Source organism: Vollenhovia emeryi, unplaced genomic scaffold, assembly GCF_000949405.1.
Source record: "Vollenhovia emeryi isolate VEMERY1.0 unplaced genomic scaffold, V.emery_V1.0 DF939136.1, whole genome shotgun sequence".
In the NCBI taxonomy this organism is placed as follows: domain Eukaryota; kingdom Metazoa; phylum Arthropoda; class Insecta; order Hymenoptera; family Formicidae; genus Vollenhovia; species Vollenhovia emeryi.
The window spans coordinates 1,446,947-1,458,969 of record NW_011967230.1 but is presented as its reverse complement, the minus strand read 5'-3'; positions in this window follow the sequence as shown (position 1 = coordinate 1,458,969).

Sequence of the window (12,023 nt, the reverse complement as noted above, 5' to 3'; positions counted from 1 at the left end):
AAATAATTCTTCCTCTCAGATAACAGCGTTGTTTTTAATTGATGCATACTTGAACTCGACACGTTATAATCCCACCATTCTCGAAATGAAAAATTTATTAAATATATTTTAAATATTAATTACTCCAAATAGGATTGTTTGCTACTAATCACGCATGTGCTATTTACTGTACTAACTTATTAAATATCGAATTAAATATAAAGACCAGGTGTACTGAGCATCGAACTGAGCATAAAAGTATTTTCAATAATATCTATGTATATAATTTAGATATTTTATCATAATGTATTATATATCCATATCACAACTTTAACAGTACAATATTAGAGAATGCACATTTAAATTACACCTAAATTATATGCAATACAAATTGCAATTTCAATAGTGCTTCAGCATGCATAATAAGCAAAAAACATGCTTATTATGGACGCCGTTCTAGTTACACTCCCTCTGATTATCAGTCGGCGTTTTATTGTACGCTTTCACGCGAGTTACTGTGGTGCCGAGCAATTACGTTTCTTCTGCCCGGTACATTACTGCTTCCTTTCATCGCGTATGATAAGAAGTAATCGTAGTTTCGATCTGTAGTCTGCAAAAATTGCATTCTTCGAGTATATATATCGGGCCATTTTCTATCAACTTTTTTTTAAAGAAGAGTAATTAAAGAATTCTTCGTAAAGAATATAATTCTTTCATAAAATTGCTCGTTGTGTAATTTCTCAGATTGACAAATCTCATCGTGTTAATTGTTGTATGGGTTTTAATATTATTTCGCGCGACTATTAACAACGATAGTGTCTTTTATGCTTTCTGAATCAATTTGTTTCTTATATAATTCTAACATGGTGTGTAACATATTTAATTTCTAACCAAGAGGACGTTCCAAAGAATATGGACCACCCATTAATGATTTCACAAGGTGATCCATCATTTCGCTTTCTGACAAGTTTTGACCATGCAAAGCGAGATTTAACCGATTATAGGATTTAGTAAGTCGATTGACAAAAGGGTTAATCTTCCTGCTTAAACTTCCCGAGATCTACCCAGATCTAACTGCTTACTTTTACATCCTTTCACGTTTTTTCCTTTGTGACTTCTTTGCTTTTTGATTTTTTCCCGAAAGATATAGGTAAGGAACCAATTGGATTTAAATGTCCCTAGACCCTTGGGATTTTAACCTAATTCTCAACTGAGGTGTTTCGTACGCATCATGTGTGTTGCTTTCTAATGCGATATGCAAAAACCTCCGCAAAGAAAGTTATTGTTTCAATATGCAGTAAACGAAACTTGACAAACTTTTTTTACAAAGCAATATCGTTGAAGATATTATATTTTTATTAGCCGATCAAGCTTTAATGTGTCATAACTGTTTATTTTTCAACGTTAAATATTTTTATCATTGATATTAAATTAACGTTTCAAGCACAATTTTACTTCAAATTCCCTATCACTGCTGCTGACTTCAAATAAACACTTAATTTCCTTATTTTGTAAAATAAATTTACAAGAGTTAATTATATGTATATAATTAAGACAAATTATTTTACCTAAGAAATCAAATCTTTGTTAAAATTTAACAATTCCCTCTCTCTCTCTCTCTCTCTCTCTCTCTCTCTCTCTGCTTTAATACGCTTTACAAGTTGTTTTGTGTATATCTTTAATAACCAACCACGTGATATTAAGAAAACGTCAGCTGAATAAAATCACAATTTAAGATAATTAGCCCGATCAACGTAAAGCCAGTTAGGAAACTAGACCCTTCTAGTCCACAAGTAAATGCAGCGTCGCGCAACTTCCTCTCACCCCTGTCGGGCATACAGTTTCGATAGCGGCACGACAAGACGATAGCTCCGCGAGCGAGCGGCACGTAAAGCCGCAAAAGCCATAGCATCCTTATTATATCAGGCACTTATCCGGAGCGGCATTCATGTCATGCCTGCGTGTGCGCGCGCGTTTATATGCGAAGACAGTCAAGATGGGGTTGCGGGACGGAGGTGAGGGATGGTTACCACGATACGCCATACAGCGGCGCGGGGGAGCGGGGGAGGGGGGCGCGCCCCGCCGTACCGTCCTCATATCTCTCACGCTTCGCGGGTATTTCTATGGGAGGGAGACGCCCGTCTAATTTCCTGTCCTGAATTTCGAACGAGCGAGAATTTGCACCCTTGAGTTCACATCAACACGGTGGCAGAAGGGGTGGCTGGACGGGAGGAGGAGGAGGAGGAGGACGGCGAGGGGGATGGGGGGAGGAGGAGGAGGACGAGGGGACTTTTGAGAGGTGGGAAATGGGGGGAGAGGTTGAAGGAAGGGGTGGGAGGGCATCGGTCGGGAGAGCGACGGCCATAGGTGGAGGGAAAACGCGCAAAATCGCCGGCCACCCTTCTATCACCGCGCTGCCACCCCGCACCGGAGTCTCGCGCCATTTTTCGATACCTTTCTCTCCCATTTTCGCGCTGCGAACGAGCGTTTTTTTTTTTATGTTCCTCTCTTCCGATCTCTCTCTTTTTTTTTGTTCCCAAGCGTCAAGCGCCCGTTTCCGTCCGCGCGGACGCGAATGCGCACCGGCGTCAGCGCGACAACGCGCCGCTCTTTCCGTTTCGAAAACGCACGGGACTTCTGCGAGCATTTCCCGATAATTCGACGTCCTCATTTCGCCTCGGGGTCTGATTGTGAGTCTCTCGTCGAGTATGTAAATTGTCGTATTAGGGAAATGAATAAGATTGAATCGGAATGTTGAGGAAGATGAAAAAATTTTCGAGTGGATAACAAGTGAACGGGGGGGGGGTATCTGATGTACCAGATATATTTGGTCACAAAGACGACACTTTTTCCCCGCTTTAAAAATAAATAATAACAAAGCTGTTGTTTAAAAAGTTGACATGTGCAGAAAGAAACAATGAAATAGATCGGGTTTACTTGCTGCGACGACAGATACAGCTTTCGTCCCACTCCATGTGCTATCGCGGAACCCTAGAGAAACTACTCCGGAAAAAGCGTTTACTATATGAGAGACGCGCCAAGCGTGACGATATGCTCGCCGCGGAGCGCGGCCCCCTTTACGCGCTGGTCCTATTATGTGATTGTTATGAATTTCCTATTAATAATAAATAAACAAACATAATGGGAAGGCCGTCGCGGTGCGTTAGTTACGACGATGCATCTGGTTCCTTCCTTCGGTCACAAGGGTAATTCAATGCGAACACCCCGTGTATCCGATCGAGAGTCCCACTCTCTTTTCTGTTTCTTTCGCGCTTCTCTCTCTCTCTCTCTCCACCTCCCCCCCCCCTCTCTCTCACTCTCTCGACAGTGGTATCATTGGTGCACTTTTCGACGATGGAGCGCGCTATTGGACGCTCCGGGGGAACAACGACCGGTAACAAATCATCCCCTTATGGTCGATGACCAAGCCGCGTGACGATCTTTTTTTTTCGTGTCATCCCTCCTTGCTCCATCAGGGGTAAATTTGATGCGTCAAACACTTTAAGTACGCGGTCTTGTCAGGCGCTTTACGATCCCATGTTTAGATATACTTTAGTGTGAATGGAAATTCGGTACGAGGCAAATTGAAATTTATTAGCGACTTTTTCGACACCGGGGTCTTCAAGACCGGAATATGCACTCCGAGTTTCGCGCTTGTTGCACGTTTCAGACTTTGAAAAGGCAAAATATTACTTTTAATTAAAAAATTAGATAATTTTACATAGATATATTATTTATAATATACTGTCAACAAATGCGAGGATTTGCCTTCTTTCCTATTCAGGCTCTTTTTCCCCGCACATTAAATTACTTGCATAATTCTATATTAGTCTTTTACAAAAATTAAAAGAGCGAAATGAATAAATAAGATTAATAAAAATGTCTTGTTCCTCAAACTTTGTCATCGTAAACAATCGCCTTACTAGGAACACGTGACAACTATGACCATTTCAAAAGAAAAGGCGATGTTCTTTACGAATCTTTTGAAATTCCTACGAGGGTATGATTAGAGAATAATGCATGGATGATCCTTATACTACTTTCCCTTATAAGTACTACCTTATATTATACGGGACAACGGGATATCGGAATCCCGAAATAACAGAAATACAGATGTTTTGTTTAATAATCTGGTGACTCGCAGGTACTAAAACTGAACGTTCTCTTGTGGGTCTGAAACGGCCATTCAAAATTTGCATTGCGTCTGCATTTTAAAGAAATAAACGTTTTAATAACTAATTGTGCTCGAAACAGTACAATAGAATTATAATGCTTTCTATAGACACCGACAATCGATTGAATTAGTTTCCAATAATTTCTCTTTTTATTCTGATTAGCTATTTATAAGCCACGCGATTCTGAAATAACAAAATATCTACAATTTTACGTTGACATTTGTGCTATAAATGTTACGCGAAATATAAAATACATATTTTCATTAAAATATTATTTCTGTCTGAAATAACCGTAAAGATATTATTTTTACGTTTATTTCGTCTGTAGTTATTTACTAATTTATAAATAGATTTCTTACTTTTGTCATATATCCTTACATTTGTATTTTTATAATTTATCTGGCATATTTTTGAAATATTTTTTTAATCTATTTGGCAAAGATACATGACAGAGTAAGAAATATATTTAAAAAACTTAGAAACGCAAGGAATAATAAAGCTCGTCCGTGTGCAAACAATACAGTGATATTCTGTAGGAGAGAAGATATAGTGCTTTCACATTGTACCTCATGGATCTTAGATAATCTTTAAATACTCAAACAGCGGTTGTCTACGAGCGGTCCTGCCTGCAAACAAGATTAGGGGGAAATAAATACCGTTGGCCATCAGGACGAACCTGTGTCGGCATCTTTCCTAAAATTGACTCTACCTCTCGATACCTTTAGATACCTAAATCGAGTTCTCAAATTTGTCCGAGGCTGTTTGTCAAACGACCTATTTGTTGCGGTTGGTTTTATCTTTGGACCTTTCTATCTTTGTGCAGCGCTATTTTCTTCTCTAAAAGTATATCGAGTGTCAGAAAAGACTCAAGTGACGATTCTTTTTCGGCGATGTATAAAAGTTCTTCAACAAAAAATCTGATCTATTTATTTGTAGAATGATATTAACAAAAATAAATATTAGAGAAACTCCTAAAACAGAAAGTTTTGGAGAAATAGGACACTGAGAAAAATTTCCATCGGACAAATCGATTAAATAGTGTTTCCGGTAGTTAATTTTTCCGATTAAATTATGGATACATCCGACGAAGATCTGTATCATTTTATTTTATTGTAATATTTTATCTTTATTATTTAATCTCGATTTATTGTATACTTTACTTATATTTTGGACGTTATTTCATTCTATTTTACTTTAACGCGCTATGTAGTCTAAGTATGTTTTATGATTTTATTTTATTGTAATATGTTCTTTCAAATCTATTCTGTTTCTCCATTGTACACTAAAGGATTATCCCATGAATAAAGATTTATTTATTTATTTATTTAAATTTATCCGGTGAAATGCAGTTATCGATAAAATTTGGTTAACAAATCGATAATATTTTTCATCGGTTATACAATTTAATTGGATATATCAGTTTATTATTATGTAATTGGATTATCCGATTATATTTAATCGGGCATTTTTCTCAGTGTAAAAATTAGTATACATTACAATGCGGATTATATTACGTGCCTTCCAATTACAGGCATTCTCCGAGTAAATCTCGCCGTTAATCTCACTTTTCGCAACGGTGCTCATTTTTTATGAGTTGCCGGATATCTGAATGTATGATGCGTTCCTAAGAAAAGTGTATATTTAATAATCTAGTAGGTCTAGCAAAATGAAAATGTTTACGATGCCTACACCACGAGGCTGCTCTACGTGCAAATTAAACCGCGACGTTTCTGCTCCCGCGCTTTATAAATTTGTTTCCGCTTCGGTTCGCGGATTCGCTTTTACATCGCGGAGCAAATATTTTCTTTCACGCGACGATTTCAGCATTAATGCGACGTATTAAGGACCGCGCGAGAGAGCGACGGGAGAGCATTAGTGCCGCCTTATTAGGTCCGCGAAAAATGGCCGAGCGTCTTTCCCCCGGCAGGTGATGGCATAATACGGCCGCGGCATCGCCACTTCCGTGGCAGCTAATTCCACATTAACTGCACTCCCTAAATCTCTGTCAACGCCGTCTCTAGGGCGGCCTCGACAAAAGCTGAGATTCGATTCCCGCACATATACGCACACCCGTTCGCGCGCGCGCGCATCCGGGTACCAGGAGTCGATTTCAAAACGAGTACTTACGGCTCTCTCAGGAGCACCGAAACGACACGGACTGTGGACCGCGTCGGTAGACGACAAGAGGGGAGTCAGTCGACCATGAAACGCCAAACTAAACGGCGCTTTGGGCGCCCAAATACGAGGCTCGAATCCCCGCTTGGGAGTGTTGTGTGCGTGACACCCACACGAACGCATGTGCGCGCACGAGACGTGGACGTGCCGTGCCGCCTCCCGGAGGCTGCGTAAGTTTAGACGAGATTATCGAAAGTGTACATACACGAGATACTAGAGCGGGTATTCGGAGAGCAAATGACTTGGCACGGTCGAGATAATTAACTCTTAACGAGACGCGCGTAATTTCGCATTGATAATAATGCGTATTGTTGTGTCTGCTATCCGAGACACGTTGAGAAAATTACCAAAAGACGCAAACGATAAACGAAAGCCCGGAACAGTAAGGTATTCGCATACTGCGGTCTCGCGAATAGAAAACTTCAGAGACACCGAGGTTTATTCGAGACTCAGGTACAAAGTGATTTGTTTGTGAAAATGTATAACGGTATACAATCTATTTATACGCGAGATATAAATCTTTCGGGTATTTTAATTTTTAATTCGCAAGATGGGGAAGGGAGAGGCGCACAATTTCCTGTCGCTCGTGTAATGTCGCAGACTGTAATTTCGAGGTGCCGGTATGTAGGTGCGCAGATATCGCGTATTTATACCGGCGTACGTGGAGCATCGCACAAAAAGGGCATAATGGAGCCTGTAGTCAGATAGGTGTACATAACGAGGCCACAGGAGGGGTAAGGCACGAGGAGGGGGGGGGGGAGGGGACAGGGTGGCGGCGCGGAGGTTGTCGAGATATAAATGGCGGGGAGGAGAGATCAGAGAGGGTTGTTCCCCCTCATCCAGAACGCATCTGCCCCATTATGCTGCCCCGGGGCACTCCCGAGACCATTAATCCTCGCTAAACGACAGCCATTTTGTACCTAAACTGGATTGCCGACTCACTAACTGGTTTTGAGGACGCTTAATAGACTACTCGGTGCTCCTATTATGGCGATCGCGCGTCCGCGCTGTATTTCGGCGTCGTTTATTCCCCGTTAATGTGCAAATCGCGGGGAGAACGCCCGAAGCATCCCCTCCTCCGAGGTTCGCGCGCGCGCTGGAACGTTCGTGCGTTCTGCTCGTCACGGTGTTCGGTGATCGACAAAAGTTCAGGCGTTTACTGAAACTATCAGTTAAGCCCGTAGGATATTATAGCCTAGATAAATATGCTACGTTTCAACAACAATTATATTTTATACCGGGTGTTATGTAATACCCGCCTTATCTCTTATTTACGGATAGAGCGGATTAGACTGACAAGGGGAAGATATAGGTCCGTATGCTGGGATTTGGCTAAATTTTAAATATGTTGTTCTACATCCTCCCCAATAATAAACGGTGCAGTAACTCTTGCCAATGGACATTAGTTTAGAAATTAAATTATTTTTAAATAAGCCACGTGTGTAATTTACCGAGTCGATAACACGTTTTTTAATTTAGACACGTGGTCGGGCGAGTAAGTCGAGCGACTAGAATGCTGGTGGTGGATTTTGTTATACAAAATATATATTTGTTATACATACAAAATATACATATATTACCATAAAATAAATGGAAAAAAGCCGGTCTCGAACTCGAGACCTCCAGCATTCTAGTCGCCCGATCACGTGTCTAAATTAAAAAACGTGTTATCGACTCGGTAAATTACACACGTGGCTCATTTAAAAATAATTTAATTTCTAAACTAATGTCCATTGGCAAGAGTTACTGCACCGTTTATTATTGGGGAGGATGTAGAACAATATATTTAAAATTCAGCCAAATGCCAGCCTACGGAACTATACCTATCTTTCCCTTGTGAGTCGAAAAGTCCTGTACCATTTTGCAATTTTCGCAATGGTTAACGAGTTATTAATTATTACAAATCGCTGTCTTAGCCCGGTCTACCGCCCAATTCAAGCTCGCTGCGAGATGCGGCCGTCCCGCGATCGGCGTTGCTAGGCGCGCGGAGAGTTGTTTGCGATACACGGCAACGGCTACGTATAATAAATCGCGGATCGCGAGACGGCCGACTCCTCGCCGCGAGCTTGAGTTGGCCGGTAGGCCGGGCTAAGACAGCGATTTTTAATAATTAATAACTGGTTAACTATTGCGAAATTTGCAAAATAGTGGAGGACTTTTTTACTCAGTCTAGTCCGCTCTATCTGTAAATAAGAGGTGAGGCGGGTATTACATAACACCCTGTATATAATGGAATTTTTGATACGTCGTATTAGAACATTGAGATTTTAAACACTTTATTATTCGTGTAATAGGCCTCACTAGTAATATTATAATAATGTACTAACAATCTGATAATTTTTACCAATCTGAGCTTAATTATACGCACAACTGATAAATAATTCATAATTACAATAATATAATACGACTCTGTTTACATGCATACGTCGTGTACTCGACGCAGCCGGTTTCGTGCCGGTTTGCTAAACCGAATCACTTGCCAGTTAAACGATCTCAGCCGCTCCGTAGTCTAATTAACGTCAACGGTGTTCGGCACCGCGGCGCGTCTTAATTGGCTCCGCGATTCTATTTCACATCGCGTTTAAACATTCTCGCGCGTAACGCGCGTAACATAATCCGCCCGGGGCGAGAAGAATCGCCGAGAATTACGAAGGCATCAGCGCTGCTAGCAAAAACCATCCTGCCAGCGCGTCCAACCAATTGTCAACCGAAACTTTTCTTAATCGGTTTGACTGAAATCACTTCTCTTTTTAAGGGCCAATTTCACAAACGTTGGTTAACTGTTAACCAGAGTTCAGTCAACGCCCTATCTTTTTCTATCTTGTTCTCTAAGAAGAGACAGAGGATCAGTTAACCTTTGGTTAGCAGTTAACCGACGTTTGTAAAACTGGCCCTAAGTCAGTTCGTCCCGTGGGATATGCTGGGTGGTCAGAAAGTCGAGTTAAGCTCATCTTTGTCGCAGTGTCCCAACCGGATTAATATAATATTTTCTTTTGGGGGTGGCCGGACAAAGCAAACACCTTGAAATACAGAAACAATCATGTCTCGTTTGAAAAAAATTATAGTTTGAAAAAAGAATTAGAAGAAGGAAATATGGTAATCGCCAGTAGTTAATACAAAGAATTAGTAGACCGTTGAAAAAATGAAAATCATGATTTTGCAAATATATACTTATATATCCATTACTAGAAATTCAGATACAATGCAAGGAATGGACTTACGAGGCATGTTCTTTGTACGGGAGTCAAGGTTTATACTTTTGTGATGATTACAAGTTTGTCATTTTTTTTATTAATATTACTGCTGTTTGTCTAAGAAATTTGTTTTGTCCGTTATGGTCAAGTAAGACGGATAGGATATACACATTTTTTAAAAACGATTTTACAAATTGTAAGAGATAATTATTTTTATTTATTTTCTCTTTCTTGATTACACCTAAGGAGGTCTAAACTTCGTTATTTTGTTATGAATGAATAATACATTTTGACTATATATTATTTTCTTTTAGCAAACTTTACGTATCCATCTTGCTTGTCCACCCCCTTAATCCTAAAATATTGCTGGTCGTGTAATGGCCTTCTTGCGATTGTGCGTACTGAATAAGAATACTATAGCTAGAGTTTAGATAAACATGTAGGGCTTACCATAATTTACCCTATACAACTAAAGTATATAGTTTTACAGATTTCTATTAATAAAAGAAGCGCATTATATTTACAAGGAGCAATTCAGTCGGTGGACAATAACATTTGCAATAAATTTTTTGTATTATAACGTTGGTCGGTTAATATCGACTAAAAAGCTTGATTAGTGTTACTTATTACTGGCAACTTGAAGAGATTTCTATGCAAATCTGCTGGTTTAAAAAATTTCATTATTTTAAATTTTATATGAAATGATCCTTCTAGTTATATCATTGTTACATTTTGTTTTAGCAGACGATTTTATAGTCGTAAAGTAATTTCTGTAAACCAAATATATTATGTATCGAAAAAGAAGTCCAGGAATAGAAGAAAAGTGGGAGAAAAAAGTTGCTTTTGATTAACTGGATATCAACTGATTATATAAGCCTCAACCGTCTCAAGTCATTACGGTTTTAATTATGTCTATATGTAAAAACCTTTGAGTCGATTTCTTGTCGAGTTAGTCAAAGGCTCTCGCTGCCTTAATACCTTGCTGTCTTTGTTGTTAATAAAATATGTTTGCTTTTAACGCGCTAACGCGATAGACTCGAACGGGAGTCACAAAATAGGAGACAACGGTGCGTACGTTGCTCAAGGCCTCCTCCAGTCCTGTTCGCGACTGGCGAACGACAAAAACCCCATGCTTGACGGCTCAATTCTCTCTTTCTGCTCGCTCCCGCCTTCGGGTATATCTCTTTCCTCGCGAGAAGAGTGCGCGCGTGTTTGCTTGGCTTACTGCAGACGCTTCCCCACCCTCGCTGTATCGGTGCACTCCCTTCTTTTGGATCGGAGATTCAATATGCCGGTTCCAATCCACCCCTTCTATCACTGCATCATCCTGCGGTTATTTCTCCATAAAAAGCGCGAATATCTGTATATGTTCGTTTTATTTATGCAATTATTCTTATAGCGATATGTACCTCGCGATAACGTACTCGGAAAAAGTACTATTTTATATTAATAAAATTGACTGTTTTGAAGAAAATTAAATTATCAAGAAACATCATTACATGCTGTTTCTGAATACTCATTATATACTAAATATTCTCTGTACTAAATATACTCATTATATACTGAATACTCGTCATATATTAACGCTAAAATTTTCAACAGTTAACATCTATATGAGTTTCCCAGCACAAAGAAAATAACAGCTTATTTCGTAAGGTAATCTAGGGAAGGGAATATATCAGTCAAGACGAAACAGTTATATCAGCGACATTTCCATAATTTATTTGCATCGCTCTGAAAATAAAATAAAAAATATTTAATTTCGTGAAAAATGTCTCGTTCAAGTATGGCACATTTCCAGAATCGACTCTTCTTTTTATTTACAAGCATGAATTTGTGCGCAAATGGTCAGCCGAAAACCGATCAGACCAAGGAACCGATCACGTTTTCCAGCACGCACGCCGCAATTCTGCTGATAATTAAATATGATCAACGCCGGGAATTGTGCGTTTACGTCGCCGACGGTATAAATCCTAGATCAGCCATCGCTCGCTCTCACGAGAGCAGAACGAGGTGCCGCGCGGTTCGCGGACGGCGAGAGGGATGCTTGCCCTCCCAGCCATGCGCCCGTGCACACAGCCACGTGCATCCGTATTGCCAATCAATTCGCGCATTGCGCGCCCGGGAATTAGACAATTAGGAGTCGTCACGTTCCGCTCGGTCCCGCCGCGTCCTATCACCACCACCACCACCACTGCCGCCACCGCCACCGGCCACGTTCCATCGACCATCCGCGTTCTCCACCACCTTGAGGCACTTTCTAGCATCGGGCGATGCAGCCAGCTCCATCTGGCGGTCCCGGAGAACCGGAAGAAGGGGGTTTCCCCTACGAGTTTCGATCCACCTCGTTGTCCGCTATTGGTCCTCGTCCGACCACGAAGAACGCCCATTCTCGAAACGCCCGAGATGTACGTCGGCTCGCGCGTATTGGTCGAGCCCAGGCCACGGTACCGGTTTTGCTAGCGCCGCGGGGGCGGCGCGCACCCGGCGGTGGCACCGC